This window comes from Miniopterus schreibersii, assembly GCF_964146895.1.
Source record: "Miniopterus schreibersii genome assembly, chromosome: 10".
NCBI classification, from domain to species: Eukaryota; Metazoa; Chordata; class Mammalia; order Chiroptera; family Miniopteridae; genus Miniopterus; species Miniopterus schreibersii.
In genome coordinates, this window is record NC_138110.1 from 620140 (window position 1) to 638802 (window position 18663).

Below are 18663 nucleotides of genomic sequence, written 5' to 3' on the forward strand. Positions count from 1 at the left end.
TGCATGTGTAACTGCAGGAGGTCCTTTTACCCTCGCCTTCAAGCACTTCCTGAGACCCTCATTCCCAGACCAGTGAGCAAGTTGTCAGCCAGTCTTGCTTAATGGTGCCGGCCCAGGAAGGCCAGGTTCTGCTCCTCTCCACAGGAGGGGTGCAGGAGCAAGGGGTCCCCATGGCCTTCAGCCCTGCTAGATTGTCCCTGGGTACTTGTCCTGGGCAAGGGAGGGCCAGGGCCAGGCTGAAGCCTCTCCTCTAGAGCAGGGGTCCCAGAGTTCACCTGAGGAGTGGGCTCCCGAGTGTGAGGTGAAGGCAAACCTATGGGGATGGAGGTTCCCCATATTGTGTAACCCTGTCTCTCCTATGTGCCCTGGGGCTGGTGCCACCTGCGGTGAGTGTGTGGTCTGCTCCACACCCTGGTTGGCCAAGGTGGGGCCTCAGGGGCTCAGAGACTGGGGTATCTCATTGGTGCTGGCACTGCTGTCCTCCAAGTTACTGTTTGAAGTAACTTGGACTGGCTTGGGAGGGTAGGGCCTGGTCAGTCTTGGAAGTGGTAAGCCCCAGGCCCCAGTGACCTTTTTCCCCTGTGGCCTTGACTGGGGCTGGGAACCTCCGGCCTGGCGTCCTGTGTCCTGCCAAGAGGATGTCCTGTCCTCCAGGCTAGCTCCCCGCCCTCCTCCATCCCTGGAGCCTCCAGGGTGGACATAAGGGTGTGGGGGTGGAGGAGAGTTGGACGTCAGCTGGCAGCCCTGACTGTTGGGTCCTGAGCCCCTTTCCTCCCACCCAGCTCCCTCCTCCCCCTGGGCCCGGATGCAGGAGACAGAGGCCTCAGCCTAGCACCTGGGGTTTTTCCAGGGCAGTGGGGTGAGGGGTAGCTGCTCCACCAAACAAAGGCTGGGGGAGGAGAGGGGAAGTGGGGAGCAGGGAAAGGAAGGGGCTGAGCATGCTCCTAGGCACCTCTCCATGAACTGCCTCCCCTGTCTCTCTCCTGGGTTTCCTGTCTGAGTGTGCGGGTGAGCTTGTGGGGGAAAGGGGTGGGAATCAGCCCAACTCTAGCTCCTGCCATGAGCCTGCCCCTCATCATGGGGGTCTCAAGTGGGAATGGTGCTGAGGGATCTCCGTGTGGGCTGCAGGGAAATTGCGCTGGTTCTTGGGCAGCAGAATAGAGGTGCTAAGCACCACCACCTGCAGTCCATTCCCCACATCAATCTATGAATGTGACCTGAGGGTCCTCTATATACCCCCCAGCTGGTGGTCTCTGGGCTTCTGGGCCTGTGTGTCTGCCTGCATGGTGTGTGTGTGTGCGCGTGTGTCTGCCCGAGTGGTGTATGTGTTTCCCGAGTGGTTAGGTGTTGGGGAGGGCTGAGTGCTTGTCTGTCTATGTATATCTGCATATGCCTCCTGAGTCTGTGTCTGGCATATTTGTGAGCATTGGGTGCGTGTGTACATGCCTGCCCTGCCTGTGAGTCTGTATCCCGGGCATGTTCCTGAATCTTTGGGTATCTGTGTGGCCTGTGTGTACATCTCTACTTGTGGGGTGGAGTGTTGTTTCCCCTCTAGTGTCAAGAATGGCCAGTCTCCCCAGAAAGCCTGGACCCCTGGAGGGATGGGGACAGGAAGGCAGCTGTTGGCCCCCCTTCGTCCACCTTCTGCACAGGCAGCTCAACTGAGTTAAAAATAGCCTAAAAATAACCCCAGGGCCTCTGGAAGAGGAAGGGGTAGAGGAGGGGATAGAGGCGGAGGGGGTGGTGGGCAGTCTTGTCTGCTAGGGCTCCAAGGCCAGTAGCCAGACTCCAGGAGGGGGGGCACACCCGCCTGGCCCCACCTGCGAAGCTTCGGACCCCCCATCCTGCTTGGCTCCTCTGGACCTGCTTTTGAAAAAGGCAGAGCCAGCCCTGGGCGGTCAGCCTGGCCTGAGCCGTGCTCCAACCTCAGTCCCCACAGGTAGGAAGGGCCCTAGGGCCTTCCCAGGGGCTGCTCTCTGCTGCCCTCTCCGCCCCCTCCTGAACCCATCAGCCTGCTCCCTGCACCCTGGAGATTCAGAATGGGGCAGGGAGGGGAGCAGAGGGCCCCAGGGAGGATCCATGGAGGGTTGTGTAACTGAATTGAAGTACTGGGAAGAGTGCACACAGCTTGAGAATGTGCTTAGTGAGTTTCCATAAACTGAACACATCTGGTCACCAGCACCCAGACCAGGAAGCCAGGACATTGCCAGCCGTGGAGCCCCCTGGGGCCCACAGCCCAAAGGCCATCACTATTTCCTCTTCTGGTCCTGTCACCGAAGCAGTTCTGCTCCCTTCCTGGTGACATACCATGGTGTCTGAATGGTGCCTGGAGTCCATGTGGCTTGTTGTTGTGGTTGTCACATTCCACTTGGTGACAGGCCACACTTCATTCACCCGCACTACCACTGATGGGCATGTGGGTTCTTCCAGTTTGGGGTTATTGCAAATGGGGTGACTTTGAACACTTGAGTATGTGGTATTAGGTGAAGCCAAGTGCAATTGCCAGTGGGCACTCTGAGGTGGACCTATGGTTTCCACTGGTCACAGGCACCCCTGAAGCTCTGACTGGGCACCATGGATACTCTCCTAGAAATGCTAGGATTTGCCCAGGATTTCGTAGAGTGCCTCTCCAGGGGTTCCTGGCACTTGAGCCCTGCCTACTAAGTCTCTTCAGCTTTTGGGGTCTGTTTGTCCTTGGTGGGGCTGGTCTTGGGCTGGGGTCCCCTAGGGATAGACCTTCCTCCCCTCAGGAGGGTGGGCAGCGTGTGTGCGCCCTCGACCAGGCCAGGCACGCCCAGAGGAGGCGTCCCATCCCGCAGGCCCACACCCACCCTTCCTTCCTCAGGAAAACCTGTGGTCTGATAAGACCTTGTCTCTGGTTTTCAAAACCACCCCGGCACCAAGACCCCCCAGGGGAGGAGGGACGAGAGCCCCACACAGCTTGTGGCACTGTGCCCAGGGAACCTGGTTCTTGGTGTTCCCTACCAATCTTGCATGGCAGAGCCCCTGATGAGGCCACCAGGGAAGGGGGCTCAGAGTAGCCCTGGACCCTGGCAGGCTCTGGGTGTTGTGAGGCAGAGGTGGTCAAACCAAGTGTGATGGCTTCTCCTTCTAGCTCCTTCCAGCCACTGAATCCCTGGGTAGGATGTCCCCTTCTCCCAAGGCCTTGGCCAAGGTCCCAGGCCTCCTCCAGTTCCTCCCCCTGCACCCTCCTCCTCCACCCTACCTGAGCCTGCAGGTGGAGGGGGTGCAGAGGGCCCAGAGGAGGTATGTCTCCCCCAGGCGATTCTCAATCACTGCTCGGCATCTGCTGGATCGTGGGAATATGCCAGCTCCCAGCACCAGGCAAGGCCTTTCCTCCAGCACGACCTCTTCCTGGGGTCTGTCAGCCCTGGGGCTCCAGTGGCTTCTTGGTTGACCTCAGCCCAAGTCCCAGCAGGAAGGAGCAGCCCACAAGACAGTCAAGACTGGAAACTGCAGCAGAAAGCCACAGAGCCCCTCTCAGTGCCCCCACCCAGCCCTGTACCCTTCATGAGCCCCCCTTGCAGGTGCTTGCTGCATTCCGCTGGAGACAATGACGCCCACGAAGGCAGCCCCTCTCAGGGTTGTGCCATCTTGCTCAGCCTGCTGGACTCTGTCAGGCAGATTCTTTAGGTGCAAACTGACACTCAGAGAAATAAGTGACTTATCCAAATCACACAGCTGGTGACGATCTCAGTTCTGGCCAGGCTGGCCCAGGAGCCCTCAGGACCCAGGACACAAAGGGGAATCAGACATGGCCCCGCCTTCCAGGAACACAGGGAATGAGGGGAGGACAGACAAAAAGTGCAGGCGTGAGGCCAGAGGCAGGGACCTGTCTAAGTGTGTCCTCTCTCCGGGGGCCAGGGTTGGCAGTGAGGGCTCAGGGATGGCTGAGAGCCCCTGGGTGGGTGGTGCAGGGAAAGCATTCCAGGTGTAGGGAACAGCAGATACAGAGGCCCTGGGGTGGGCAAGAGCCAACTGTGTTTGGGCACGGGCAGGCTGGACACATGAAGCTGGTGGTGGGCAGAGGCCGAGGGCAGGCGTGGGCGCCAGCTCAGCAGGCGCTATCTCTCATCCCAAGCAGGATGTGCATTCTTGAATTCGGGTGTCATAAGTTCAGCTCAGGAGCAGCTCGGAGGATGGGTGGTGAGGGCTCTGAGCAGGCTGGTAGGCAGGGTGAGGGATTCCCACTCATCCACGATAAATGGAGGAGGCAGTTTTCTATTTCATTTCAGATGTTCCCTCCTCCCTTCTGGCCATGCTCACCTGGAGGGGACCCTAAGGTGGAGCTGTGCTGATCTCTATGGGAGAGAGTACCCCAGCTAGGGGTGAGGGCTGGCTTCATCCTGGAGCTGTGGCAGGAAGGGAGTGTCCATTGAGGGCTGGTCCCACCTGGGAAAGACTAGAGATCATTTTGCCCCATCTTAATGAGGACTCCAAGGTCCGGAGAACAGACCCTGGTGCCCACCTTCAGCCGAGGAGGGAAGCGAATCCTGGGAGTGGCTGTTGGGGTCAGGTTGAGGATGTTTAGATGGAGTCCGGGGCTGAAGGCTGGTCAGGGATGCTGAGGCTTCATTTCATTCAGGCACATCTTGTGGGAGCCTCCTGGGAATCAGTTGTCCTGAGGACCAGGCTCTGCCCTAGCCCCAGCTTAAGTGACATTTGAAACCCCCAGTGAGCAGGAGGGAGGAGTGCCTCGAGGTCACCCCACTGTCACATGACCTCTCTTCACCCCAACCATGCTGGGATGGGGGCCATATGTCTCGGTGATGGCAGGGAAGGGATTTCCTTTTGTCACGGGGACCCAGGCCAGCTCCGCTCCCTTCCAGGCCCCTTCTCTCCCACGCTGAACCCAAAGCCCTGGCCTCTCTCCCCACCTGCACACCTCCTCTGGCTTCCTATCCCTCGAACAGGCAGCTCCTGAGTTGCCGCTGCTGCAGAGAGGCAGGCACCTCCTCGGGCTTCCCCTCACCTCCTGTTTGCTCCTTTCAGGGCACGTCAGCTCTACATCCTAAAAACCTCTTGGAGTCATTATCAAGCTGTCTGCCTCCTGTTCAAGTCCTCAGCGGCACTATCCAGCCTGTGGAGAACCTGGCAGCTGTTGGAGCCTGACCCGTCCCGTGTGGCCTCAGGCCTTTGGACTCGGGTCCTCAGGATCTCAGTCCCTGTCCACCTCCATGGCCATGGCCTGCATCCTCCATCCAGAGGGTGTCTTGCCCTCTTTCCTGAGGCCTGAGCAAGACCACCTCCTGCCCAGTGTCCGAGCGAACTTGGCTCAGAGGCCTGGGCAAGAGCGTGCAGGCCACGTGCTCATTAACACTCCTGCCTGAACAGAGCACGTTTTGTGGGAGGCTGTTTGACGCCTGACACCCGGGCCTTAGAAGGAGACTTGAGGTCTTGTTTGATGATTGGTTGGGTTTTGAAGGTTTTGCTTTTTTTTTTTAAAAAACTTTTTATTTTGGAATAATTTTACATATACAGTTGGAACATTGCCAAGCACAGTTTCCGGTTGCCCCGTCCTGGCTTTAGTTTCCCCTTGCTGCCATCTCACGCTCGGGCAGCACTGAGAGGCTCCCACTGGTCTGCTTTTCTTAAATACCGAGCAGACTCTGATGGGATGTTACCTGCTTCTCCATTACTGTCCTCCTGCTTTGAGATCCCACCCCAGGTGCCACATGGTGGTCACCACATCTCCTGAGCTCCTTTGGGCACATGACTGGGACACTGGTGAGGAGGGCCCATCAGGTGTTGTGTAGAATGTCCTCCAGTGTGGGTTTGTCTGATGGAATTTCTCATGAGTAGACAGGTTGAGTTTCAGTGAGGTGCCCCTTCTCATCACAAAGTGTCCAGGGTGCCTGACATCCCGTGACACCCCTGGTGACATTCACCTCAATCACCTGGTCAAGGAGCTGCCTGCCAGCTCTCAGGTCCCATCACTCTTCTGCAGAGGGGGGTCCCTCCACGGGGTGCACACACATTGCCCGGGGCTCTGCAGGGTCCTCTCCCGATTCAGCACCTCACCGTGTCTTTCCTATCAGCTCCCAGGTCCCTGCGCCTTGGCGTTACCCACTCGTCCTACATTTTCCAGCACCAGCCGGTCCTCCAAGAAGCCCTCTCCCCAGGTCCATCCTGCCTTCTTTGGTCCCTCAGCTGACTGTTTATCACCTGGCTCCTGTCCAAAGTTCAGGGGTTCTGTCTTGCTCCTACAGAGAATGTTCCAGGCACGTGGTCCCATATGCCCCATGAATGTTGCCGAGTGTGTGAGTGAGAGAGAGAACAAGGTGGACACAGCAGGCTGGCATTGCACAGGGTCAGGGCCACCTCACGAGACCCTCCTCTGGTGGGGGGAGAGGCCCATACCTGCCCCAGCAGGACAGAACCCTTCATCCTGCGGGCCTCGGGGGCCACAGTCACCTCCTTCCCACCTTCTAGCCCCTAGCACAGGAGGTGGGCCAGGTGACACAGAGCAAATCCTCCCCACTTGGGGGACGTGAGGCACAGAGCAGGTGCCCAGCAAAAGTGACCTGTCTTCCTTTTCTTCTCAGAATCACACCTGGTTGGGCTCTGCTGACATAACCTTCCATTCCCATCCCCCTCCACCATGCCCTAGCCCGGCAACTCTTGGACACTGGGGAGCGCAGGGTGTCCCTTTCACCTGCTGTGGCTATCAGCAGCAATCACCAGCCTCTGCAATGCGAGCCCAGGCCCTGGGGAGCAGCTGCATGCCTCCAGCGGGGACTGAGGCCCCTGGTCCCCTCGCCTTGTTCCAGCGCTGACTGGCTGGTCCCCTGCCGCCTCCCAGTTTCCAGAACCCACCTGAGATGGAATTACAGCCCCAGGTCCACACCTGCGACAGGCGGTAGTGTCTCCTGGCTCAGCCTGGCCAGGACCAACTCGGATAGGTTGCCTGCTCAGTGCCCAGCAAAAGCCAGGCTGTGGAGATCCCATCTGGGGAAGGGTGGGGATCAGAGAGGCTGCCACAGGGTCCATGGGGCAGATAGGGAAAGGGAGGTCTAAGGAGGAAGAGGCAGTGAAGCTAAGACTAGGGCCTACAGAGGTCAGAGGAGGAAGGGACCAGGTTCACCTGGGTGCCAGGGTGGCCTTGGACAGCTGAGACTTTAGGAGTTGGGCCCATCTGGGGCTGTGGAAGGCTGGTGGCCCAGAGAGGCCCAGGGCGGGGTGAGGGAGTGTCTGACCATCGCCAGACCAGGCCAAGGCTGTTGGTCAGGCCGAGCTGTTGACCTGTTCCCAGACCCTCAGGGAACAGGCACAGCTCCACCCATAGCCCCTGGGACCTGCCCAGGCCGGGTGCTGGCTGTCACACCACCCCTGCTCTGGCTGGCTGTGCAGCTGGCACTGCCCTCTGCCTCCTCCCTGCCTTGGCTTTGCCCTCTCCCCACCCCTCCCCTCTCTGTCTGTGGCTCTCAGCTCCCAGCCCCTTCTCCGGCTTTCTGCCTCTGCCCTCTGACACTAGACCCTCCTGGGCACATGGCAGGTGTGGCCCAGCCTCCATCCTGAAGGGAAGGTCTGGAATGCAGAGCCCTGGTGACAGGGCCTGGGGGTGGTGGAGGGAGCTGGGGCTCAGGAAGGAAGGGGCTGGCAGTTGGCAGTGGCCTGTTGGAAGGACGGTTGGGGGTGAGCACTTGGAATGGAGACGGGGCGACAGTTGGCGGTGGCAGCTGGAGCGGCAGTTGGGGCTTGGCAGGGGCACAGGGCCAGAGGACAGCGGGGTGGGGCAGCCGTGGGGTTGGCAGGTAGCCCCTGGCCCAGAGCAGCTCTAGAGGGTGGTCTCCAGGAGGCCCAGCAGGAGGGCAGGGCCAGTTGCCAGCAGACAGGCTCCAACTTAGGCAGGCGGCCTCCCCAGCCTCAGGGTGGGGCTCTGCTGCGGCCCAAGGGTGGCTGTCGTCCACCTGCAGGACTATGGACGATGGCAGAGGGCAGTTCCTGCCGGCTGCACAGGCATCCTCCACCCATCAGCGCCCGCTTGCTGTGTCTCCTCCCCACTTGGCTCCCTCCCTGGGGGGCTTCCAGCAGGGGCTTGGAGAGGGCAGGGACAGGTTCCGGGCAGTTCTTTGGGAGGGGGCAGGACTTCCAGGGCTGTTGCCATGGGGACAGCTGGAGAATAAACAGGCAGGTTCCCCCACTAGAGGCTGCCTTATAAAACCCAGTGGGGGTGGATGGGGAAACGGTGCCCTGGGGGAAGGTAGGGCAGATGGTGGAGGCCCTGGCAGGGGTTGCCCAGGGGACACTGAGGAGGAATAAGTGGAGGAATATTTGCTGCCCCTTTTCATCTTCCCCAAGGCTCCTCCCAGACTCTGCCTCACAGGGCGGGACGTGGGAGGCTGGTCCTAGCACCTGCATGGGGCACGGGGCTGGGTCCCCTCCCAGTTCCTCTGCCCCCTTGAAGCCATGTGGGGTTGGAGGGCAGGCAGAAGGCTGGCCCAGCACATGGTACACGGGGCTGTGAGCACAGGGGGCTGTGCCAGGACCTTCTGGGAGGCCTGCCAGCCATGTGGCTCACTGACCAGGCCTGCCCTTCAAACGTCTGGGGTCCGTCGGCGGGGGCAGGGCAGAATGCTCTGGGGGGCTGCCATCAGCAGTGCTTCTGTGAACCTGACCAGCTTCTGCACCTTGGCCCTGAGCCCCTAGCCCTGGCCTGCTTACGCTCATTCTTTCCAGGACCCCAGACCCTCCCAAGCCTTATGGTGTCCCTTGGGCAGGCTCCAGACACACTCACCCCCATGGCTGGCAGTGAATCTCCACAATGACCACTGTGCAGCCTTCAGCAGTGCAGAGCCCTGGTCATCCACAAGCTTAGCCAGCGTTCCTCATGGCAGGTCCCTTATCCCTGGACCCTTGCAGATGCCCATGCACTGGCTCTACTGGCCCTGGTTACTGGGTGTCCTGTTCAAATAGCATTGCTGAGTTCAACCCCACACCCTTGGTTCTCGTCTGTTCCTAGAGTGTAGCTGCCCTCACCAAGGCCTCCCATCTGTGGACAGTGAAAGGCTGGTTGGTGGTCAGGCAGCAGATCCCTCCTGGGGTCTGGGTCAGGCCTCAGGTCTGAGGGGCAGTGCATGAGGTCTTCAGCAGGGTTCAGGGGACCCCAGCAAGACAGAAAGCTTTGCGACCTGGCCTTGCATCTGCCCAGTCCCAGTAGCAACTTAGACGGTGTTGGGCACTAACATGGGTTCCTGGGGCAGGGCTGCCAGCATCTCCCAATCAGACTAGAGGCACTGAGTTGGCTCCAGGGCATCCAGCAGCTGCTCCTAGTTCTTTGCTCTGCTTTTTTAAAATGGTAAAGGGTGTTATTAGCTCACAGAACAGTAATTGTCTAGAGATAGGGTGGCTTAAGGCATCGCTTGACCAGGCCTTTCTGGTGTATCAGCTTCATCTTCAGACTATTTGAACTTCTATTGGTTCTTGGAGGAGAAAAGATGGGAGTCTCAGTCCCCAATCACTGGCAGGGCTGCTGAGGGGAGGGGGAGACCTTGTTCCATTGTGCAGGATAGGGGAGTGAGGAGAGGTGGTCTCAGGGCCCCAGGGACTCACTCCAGGACTCAGCAAGGCTTTCTACCAAGGCCAGAAGCCCCAGGGTGGAGGTGGGGTGGGCGTTGGGCAGGCCTGAGCCATGACTGAGCACCACTGTGTGCTCAGTCTGAGGCAGCTGGGCAATGGACCCGGCACCCCAGCAAGGCTGTTCTCCTTGGAGTGTCCAGTGTGTTTCTTAGGAGAAACTCTCTGAGGGAGGCATCAGCGGTTAGGTCCTCCTAGGTTTGGGGGTCTGCCTCAGTCTCCCTGGCATCCTTTCCTCTGAGGCTACACTTGTGCCCTAAGTAGGCAGATGGGAGACTTTTTTTTTTTTTTTTGGTAAATATATTTTTATTGATTTTAGAGAGAGGAAGGGAGAAAGAGATGGAAACATCGATGGGAGACAATGAACATCGATCAGCTGCCTCCTGCACGCTTCCTACTGGGGATAGAGCCCACAACCCTGGCATGTGCCCCCACTGGGAATCCAACCTGTGACCTCTTGGTTCATGGGTCAATGCCACACCCACTGGGCAGGTGGGGGATTCTTGCAGAAAGACCTGTAGCCCTTCAAAGGGAGGAGGCAGGTTAACCTCCTGGAGGCCTAGAGGCAGCCACTGGTCATGGTGGCTGTCACCGCCCCCCTCCCCCTCCAAAGGCCCAGGAAGCGTGGGCCCATTGTTCCAGAAAGGGGCGGTGAGGCTGAGAGGGTCCTCCAGAGGAAAGGCTTGGGAGGGGCCCTCCTGGGCCGGCAGTGCTGGTCTGCACAGCCGCTGGCAGGCGCCGCGTTAGCAGCGAGGGCGTGCCCCAGCCTTTCATCCCGGCTGCCCTGCCCGCGTTCACTCAAGGAGAATTCCACCGCCCCCCACCTGCCCTCCCACTGCAGCCCAGTGAATGCCTCCTTACACATCCCGAGAAAGCATCCATAATGGCCCGCCGCCTCCCACCTCCCGAGGAATTCCGCGGCGCCGGGCCCGCAGGGAGGCAGGGCACCGACGGCTCGCGGCGCCTCCCCATTGGTGGCTCGGTCTTGCTCAACTCCCCTGCGCGGCTGGCCAGCCACGGGCTCACCTCCTTCCCACCGCCGCGCCCTGGAGAGGAAGCGAGGTGGCCTTTGCCCCCGCACAGGCCAGCCAGGAATGCGGGGCCACGATTTCCATTACGCCCGCCCGAGGGCTCCAGGACAGCGTGGGGGAGAAGGGAGGCGCAGGGCCCATCCCGGGCAGCAGGATCCGTGGTCGCAGGCGGGGGGTGCAGGGCCTCGTAACCCCACCAGACAGACGAAGTGGCAGGAAGGACCACTGAGCGTAGCCGCAGGCGCTCCCAAGTTGGCCAAACCCAAGCCCCAGTGACATGAACTGTGACGTGGCCCATTCCCCGAGGTGCGCCTCTCCCTGGGCGCGCCGAGGCCCCCCGATGGCGCAGGCGGGCGGTGCTCAGGCCCCCGAGTGCTTAAGGGCACGTGGCCGTGGGAGCACCTTTTCGTTTGCGCATTCGTTGCACGGCTGGGGCCCGCGGAGCCGCCTGGGCGCGGGGAAAAGTCTCGAAGTTTGCGAGCCGCGAGCGGCGCGACTGCGCGTCGATGAGCGGGGACAGCTCGCGGCCCGGAGGCCCGCGCGCCCCCAAGGAACAGACGCACGGGCAACGCCGGGGTGCTCAGTTAGGCAGGGGCTGGGCGCGCTCGCCTCGCCCCGAGTCTCCCATCTGGGGGTCTCGGCCGCACATCCTGCGGGAAGAGGCTCGGGCGCCCGGAGCCCCCCCCGCGCCGCCCCCGCCCTCGCCTGCCCGGAGGAGGGGGCTTCCCACAATGCCCAGCGAGCTCCCGCCCGCACTTCCGCTGTCCGGCCGCCCGCAGGGGGCCTTGGAGGACAGACCCCCGCCGCGCCCCTCCCGCTCCGCCGCGCGGAGCAGGGGCCAGAGCGAGCGGCGGGGCGCGCGGCCGGGCGGCGGAGGCGGGGCCCGGGGCGGTGGCCGCGGCCGGGGCGCGGCGCGGGCCAATCAGCAGCCGCGGGCGCGCGCGGGGGGCGGGGTCGAGGTCCGCAGGCGGGGCGCGCGCGCGGGTGACCGGGGCCGCGGGGTTGGAGCGGGCGCGGGGGCGCGCGCTGGCCTGACTGACGGACGGACGGACAGACGGACCGAGCGGCTGAGGCGAGCGCGCATCTCGGATCCGCCCGTACGCGACGCTCGCCCGGCGGCGGCGGCAACCACCCGCTCCGGTCCGGCGGCCGCAGCGCCGCCCTCGCCCGCGCCCCATGGGGTCACAGGTAAGCGGCGCCCGCTCATTGTCCGCGCGGCCGGCCGGCGCATCGCGACGAGGCCGGGCGGGGGCCGGACGGGGCCGCTCGGAGCCGGGGCCACTCCGAGCCGGGGCGCACGACCGCCGCCTACCGCCCAGCGCCCGCCGCGCCCCACCCCGCGGGGGCGCCCTCCCGGCTGCCATCGGCGCGCCCCGGCTTCGGCTCCGGGGACTCGGGTAGCGACCCCGGCCCGGCTCCCACCGGTGCCCGAGTTCGGGTGGCTTGGGGCGGTGCGGGCGGTGCGGTGCGGGGTCCCCTCGGTGCTGCTCGAGGAGGCGTTGGCGGCGGCGGGACTGCCCCGCGCCCCTCGCCCTTCGCCCTGGGCTCCTCCTGCCGCCGCCACCGCGGTCCCTCCCCCGTCACCTCCGAAAGGGGAATTTTCCAGCTGGTAATTTCTGCTGCGTCAACGCCCGGCCCCAGGAGACAACCGGGGGCGTCCTGGCGCCCCTCACCCGCGCCGCCCCGCGCGCCCCCCGCCCGCTCCTCCGAGCCGCACCCGGATCCGCCCGCGCCGAGTTTGCCAAGAGTCGGAACTGCGGGCGGTGGGTGAGGGCCGGTCTCCACGCCCTGCCCGGCCTTGGGGGTCATTGTCCCCCCCTGAAGCCGGGCACCGGCCTCGTCTCCATTTTAATTACCGGCTGAATCTGGGCTCAGGGGCCTCTGGGCCGGGTGGCTAGAGGAGCTGGAGGGGACAAGACGCACAGAGCGGCGAGGGGCGCGCCGAGCCGACGGGGCGCGCGGAGGGATGGGGTCCGCGGCTAGCCCTGTCTTTGTTTCTCTGTAAATAGACATGTCAGTTTCATCCGGTAGCAGGAGTCAGCATCTGACAACTCAATCCCGATGGCAAATGGGGAATTTTCTGCGCCAGGAGGAGGGCTCTGGCTAGTTGGGGTACCCCCAGCCCCGCTAACAAATTCATTATGTGTAGGTTTAACGGACCACGCACAATAGGGCTTGACCAAGGCAAGGAGCCTGGGTAGAAACCAAGTGGGGCGAAGAACAGATATTTTGAGACCGAGGAAATATAAACAAAAGAAAGTTTGACTGAGATTGTCAGCGAATTTCCTCATGCTTTCCCTGCTACAATCTCAGCGACGCATTTGTCCTGGATTACAGCGGCAAGATTGTTACCAGCATTGTTTAAAGAAATGCTAATTAGGCAATGCGTTTAGCGAAAGGCTGGGCGCAGACACCTGTGCACCGAGTACTCAGGCGCATTCTAATTGTATCAGTTGCAGAATCTTTCATATTGGATTTATCATCAAAGGTAACTTCCCGTTTGGGTAACAGACTTGCGGATTCTCTGTTGCTGGCCCGCCTCTTGCCTGTGCAAGGCAATGTTTCCACTCAGCCAGAGTGGAAAATAGTTTGTTCATCAGAAGGAAATGTATGGAAGGTTTCTTCACGCCAATGATGAAGTAAACAATAGTATTTTATCCAAGTAGACTCCTTGCATTCGGTACATTTTCTGATGGTTTCAGGTATTTTGAACTGAAACTTTGGGACACCTTGTTATTCCAGAAAGGATTAAGTGAACGACAGGCATACTTAGGCAGAAGCTACTGAAGATTGAAGGAGGAACGTAAACACTGTGTCCCCTAAAAAGCCAGTAATTATTTTCATATCCTTTACTGAAGAGAAGAAAGGGAGGGGTCATTGTGAGAGTTCTCTTCGGGGAGAGATGGCATGTGCTCACACTAGGCTATTCAGAAACCCCAAATCCAGCCTTTCCTGCATGCCAGCCTCAGGACAGCATTCAGTGAAGCCTCTCATTGACATAATGAATGTAAAAATTTTGTTTTGGTTAGATGAGATAATTTCTCTTCAGGTTTAGCTGTGTTGTTTGCTGTGTGCAGGCCTCAGTCCATGTCTCCTTTCCGGTGTTCAGGACTGGCCAGCTGTTGCCTGCAGAGGCACCTACCCTCCTGGGTGCTGCGCCCTCACTCAGTTACCCAGGGTCAGGGTGACCCTTTGCCCCCTTAGACCCCAGGCTCCTGGGTCACACATTAGCACTGAAAAGCTGAGGCAAATAAGGATCAGAGGAAACACCCTGAAGGGTGTCAGCCTTTTATCGCTAGATGATGTATTATTTACAAACATGTTAAGTTGAATTAAATTTTAACAGAGTGAACTTTCCAACATTGTCCTTACATGGGGTTTTTCAAATTAAGGGAAATTGGGCCACTCTGTCCCTGTGGTCTGTGTTTCTGGGACAGCTGTGTGGCTCTGACGCTTTGTTCTCAACCAGAGGCCTGAGACCAGCCTCCAGGAGCCGAGAGACCCACTTAGTGAGCGCTGTTCAGGAAGTTCCTTGAGCCCAGGAACTGGCGCTCACTCCTCACTTTGCAGGTGCGTTGTGCTCAGGGGCCCTCTTGGCTGCTGTAAAAGTGACGGGAGTTCGAGAAGCCATCGGTCCTCTTGTCCCGCCCAGTGTCACAGCAGTCCTCTGTTCTGGGGGCTTAGGCTCCTGCCCAGCCCGCGCACTCTAAGAAAAAAATGCAGGCTCTTCTCTGATTTAACGTATTTTACCCCAATGTCAGGTGAGTGAGGGTAGATCCCCAAGACTTCCCCCGAAAAAAGACATTCTTATTGCTACAGGCTTGCTTCTGTGGCCTGTCCGCCAAGAATAAAAGCACGATGAAGAACCTCTGTTGAGGCCACAGCTTCTTGAAGTCTGAACCACGGTCACCTCGTCATCACCCAGGCTCTGGGGCCCTCTGCTCTCACAGTGGCTTTGCCACGGCCAGTGTGGCTGGGGTCTGCGGCCGTGACTTTGGTGACGATTCCCCCTTTCTGCCGTTCTGGCTCTGGGGCCCTGTGCCCGCACACGCTGGCAGGCTCTGTGCCGGTTGTCAGAATGGCCTGTGGTCGTCTGCTCTGCGGAGTGGAAGGCAGATGCTCAGACTTCGTCTCGGTGGATGGTTCCTGTAAAGCTTTCGGTTCATCGTCGGTCAACCCTGCCCCTTAGTCTCATGTAGATCTAAACACTACTAAGCATTTATTTATTTTTTTACATCCTCACTAGAGGATTTTTTTAATTGATTTTTTTAGAGAGAGGAAGGCGGGGGGAGTGAGAGAGAGGAACATTGATGGGAGAGAGAAACATCTATCAGTTGCCTCCTGTGCTCACCCTGACTGGGGATCGAACCCAAAACCTAGGAATGTGCTCTGACCGGAAATTGACCTTGAGGCCTTCGGTGCACAGTAGGACACTGCACCCAACGGAGCCCCTGGCCAGGGCACGGAGTATTTCTAGACATCATTGTCTGGATTTAAAAAATGACTAACCTGCCCTGGCCGGTAGCTCAGTGGTTAGAGTGCCGGCCCACAGACGGAAGGGCCCCGGGTTTGATTCCCGCCAAGGGCACGCGCCTCGGCTGTGGGGCAAGTGTGGGAGGCAAGCAGTCAATGTGCCTGTCTCTCTCACATCAGTGTTTCTCTCTCTCCCCCCCTTCCACTCTCTCTGAAAAGCAATGGAAAAAATATCCTCAGTTGAGGATTAAAAATAAGATAAAATAAGTTATTACTAACCTAAGACGGGGCCCATGGGAAAAAAGGGGGGACATCTGTAATTCTTTCAACAATAAAGATAAGTTTTTTAAAAATTACTAACCTAGGTATTTTAGAGCAGAAAGTCGAGAAACAACATTGGTGTATTTTTTAACAGCATTTACAGGGCTTTTCAGTTTTTACAGGTATATTTTTTGAATCAGATCAGAGACATTCCCAGGTTTCTTATTCATGACAATTTTTTGGCCTCGTTGAGGACATGCTACGGCCCAGCCTTTAGGCAGGGCGGGCACAGAGTTCCTGCAGAGGGGCTGGTCTGTTGGGATGGGGGCACAGGAACCACTGATGTGACCTGGTGTGGGTGACAAGTGCTAGTGAGAAAGGGGCCCAAAGCCTCTGAGGACGGAGTGCAGACGATGGGGTGGACAGGGCCGTCTGATTCTCTAACGACGGCTGGAGGGAAATGGTGTCCGTGCACCAGGCCCCCTGTCCAGCCGTCAGAACAATCCTGCTCTGACTGCAGAGAGTGGAGGCCAGTGAGAGGGCAGGAGCCCAGCCAGGCAGCTTTCGAGGGCTGACTGGCTGTGGGGTGGGCGTGAGAAACCACTATGGTTTCAAAATCTGTCTTCCAGAGCCCCTGACCCAGCACACACAGTCACTGACCATGCTCCATTTGGAAAAGCGGTCCTTCTCCTGGCCTTCACAGTGGCGCCTGTCACTGCTCTCTCAGGTGGACCAGGTGTGCCTTCCCCCCTCCATCTGGCTCCCTTTTAGCAGGTGGTCTCTCTGTCATTTCCAATTACCCAGTAAACTGAAGGGACCCATGTATGTGTGGGAATGATTGATTTTTTAAATGTCCTTATTTAGGTAAAATTTGGGCAGTGGTGCCACTCGAATGGGACACAGGTGCTTTTTGTTTGTAAAACACTTTTGTTTCCCTCTTGGCCTTGTCTCGCACCTACCGCGGGGGAGATGAGGCCCCTCGGACGGAAGGGAAGCCCTGCCCTCAGAGATGGTGTGCACGGCCCACCTTCCTTCTTTGTGGAGCAGAAAGGAGGCACCCGCATCTTGGGCTGCGCGCTGAGGGTTTAAGGCTCTCAAGTATAAAGAGCTACACCTCTGTGGGTGGTCACCTTGTCAGTGTGGGCCCCCCAGCCAGGGGAGGGTCCACAGTGAGCGCTCAGCTGCATGGACGCCTGGGGTGGAGAGAAAGGGATGGCTCCTGACGGCAGGAGAGTGAGGAGCCTGCCAAGCCAGGCTTGCTCTGCGGGCCCGTCCACTGCTGTCCAGTCCGACTTCCGGCGTCACCGTGCAGGACGTGGCGGTGCTGTGCTGGGCTATAGAGAACGTTGGGCTGGGCCTGGGTTTCTGGAGCGTGGGGCAGATGCAGATGGATAGGCTTTCTAGAAACACACAGAGCCCACTGTCCACCGTGTGCAACAGGTGAGCAGGACCTGCCCAGCGCCCGGGGTGGTTTCTGCAGAGAGAGTACCTGCCCGGGGGGACCAAGGCTGCCCAGGTGGAGCTGATCCCAGGAAGGGCAGAAGGGTGGATGGGACAATTGAGAACGACACGGTGAGGGTGGCCCAGCAAGACCTGGGAGGAGGCCGCGTGGTATTAGGTGTGACTGCGGAGCTGCCCTGCAGATTCAGGAGGAGAGGTCACGGGAGGCTGGGGGGAGTGAAATGGTCAGGGCTCGTCCTCCGAGGGCCTCGCTGCCTGGTCGCTGCCTATCCGAGAGAACCGGGCACTGTAGCCGGGGACCCGCCCCAGGCCTCCTGTCTCTGACAAAGCCTCGGGGCCCCGAACCCTCCCCTCTGCACTGAAAGCCCGTGTTCCAGTCACTCCCATCAGCCCTGTGGCAGGCACCCTGGGCCCACATCCTCTCACAGGGCAGAGCAGCCCTCCGGCCACGCGAGCCTCGGTCCTCAGAGGATTGGGGAAGAGCTGCAGCCCCTGTCTGCCCGGGAGTGACAGTGGTGTGGCCTCGGGCGTGGAGCTCACAGGGTCCTGGTCCGCAGCTCTGGCCTCACCGCCTTGGACTTCACACTCGTCGGACGGCACTGTGTGCTTGCTGCTTCTGCAGTGCCCTCGGCGGTGGCAGTTCACTTTATGACGTGCCTGTAGACTCAGGGTGCTGCTGGCCCACTGGGGCCCAGGAGCCCCTCAGACCCCACAGTCTGGCTGCGCATCTGTGCACGGAGGTAGCTCCCAGCTTCTCGTGTGGGGCCTGTCACACAAGGTGAGGCCCCTAGACAGGATTCTGGGGTGGTTGAAGGGACGGGCGCTTCCCTCCTGTTCCCTGCCCACAGCCGCCTGGCAATAGCCCTGTCGGCGTGGCCTCCACGCAGGAGTGGCCGCCGCTCGCCCGCCTGTCTTGGGTATCGCAGTCCACTCGAACGTGCTTTCTTCACTTTTCTAAGATGTAAAGAGTGAGAATTCACCTCTGAGTCAGAGGTAAAGGTGGTGATTTTTCCTGTCCAAACCTTCTGAGATCAGAGAAGGTTGCGAACGTGAGTTCTTGCCAGGTCCCAAGTGAGAGACCAGGTGCCCACTGCTGAGCGCTGGGGCTGCTGCAGAATCTCCTCGTGCTTAGTGTCCTGCGACACGGAGTGACTGTTACTGGAGTGTGTGCATTTGTAGGTTTTTGGTTTTTTAAAATCTATCTTTATTGATTTCAGAGAGAGGAAGGGAGAGGGAGAGAGAGCCGGAAACATCCATGATGAGAGTCATTGATCGGCTGCCTCCTGCACGCCCCCTGCTGGGGATGGAGCCTGCAACCCGGGCCTGTGCCCTGACTGGGAGTCAAACCCTCATCTCCCAGATCCTAGGTCGATGCTCGACGGCTGAGCCACGCCCGGCCGGGCTGCATTTGTAGCTTTTGATTTCTGAAGGGGAGCTCGGGAAGTCAGGACCCTTGTCAAACAGAGCTGAGCTTCCTGTCCAGAGTGAGCAAAGCTCCTAGAGGAGTCCTGTCCGCCTCATGGTGTTAATGGTGCCTGTTTTTTACATGTGACCACTTTTGCTTTCGTTTTTGGTTGAACGTGGCTGACTCCAGAAGTAGGAGGCTTACGGGTTTTCCCTGAGGATGTGGCAGCTGCCATTGTCTGTGATGATACAGAAACATGTACCTGTATGGCTCACGGTGTTTATTCTGCATGAAGACTTTCTCTTCATCTTCAGAGTGTGTGCAAGAACTTTCCAGAAATTGTCAGCAGTCATGCTGTCCACTCTGTGTCTGTGACAGCCCCCCGGCCACTGGGCAGATGCTTGTGATATTGGGGACGGTTTGACTTTCCTACTT

General features: G+C 59.4%; 1 protein-coding gene across 2 annotated transcripts in view; it reads left to right on the forward strand.

Annotated features, from left to right (window-relative positions):
- Positions 1-11592: 11592 nt before the first annotated feature.
- ZBTB46 (zinc finger and BTB domain containing 46) overlaps positions 11593-18663 on the forward strand; it is a 45405-nt gene continuing 38334 nt past the window's right edge. Inside the window, exon 1 of one of the 2 annotated variants that reach the window (XM_081149959.1) lies at positions 11593-11816. The gene's annotated coding sequence lies outside the window, so the exon portion shown is untranslated. The remainder of the gene's footprint in view (positions 11817-18663) is intronic. The other variant, XM_081149958.1, reaches the window with a different exon arrangement.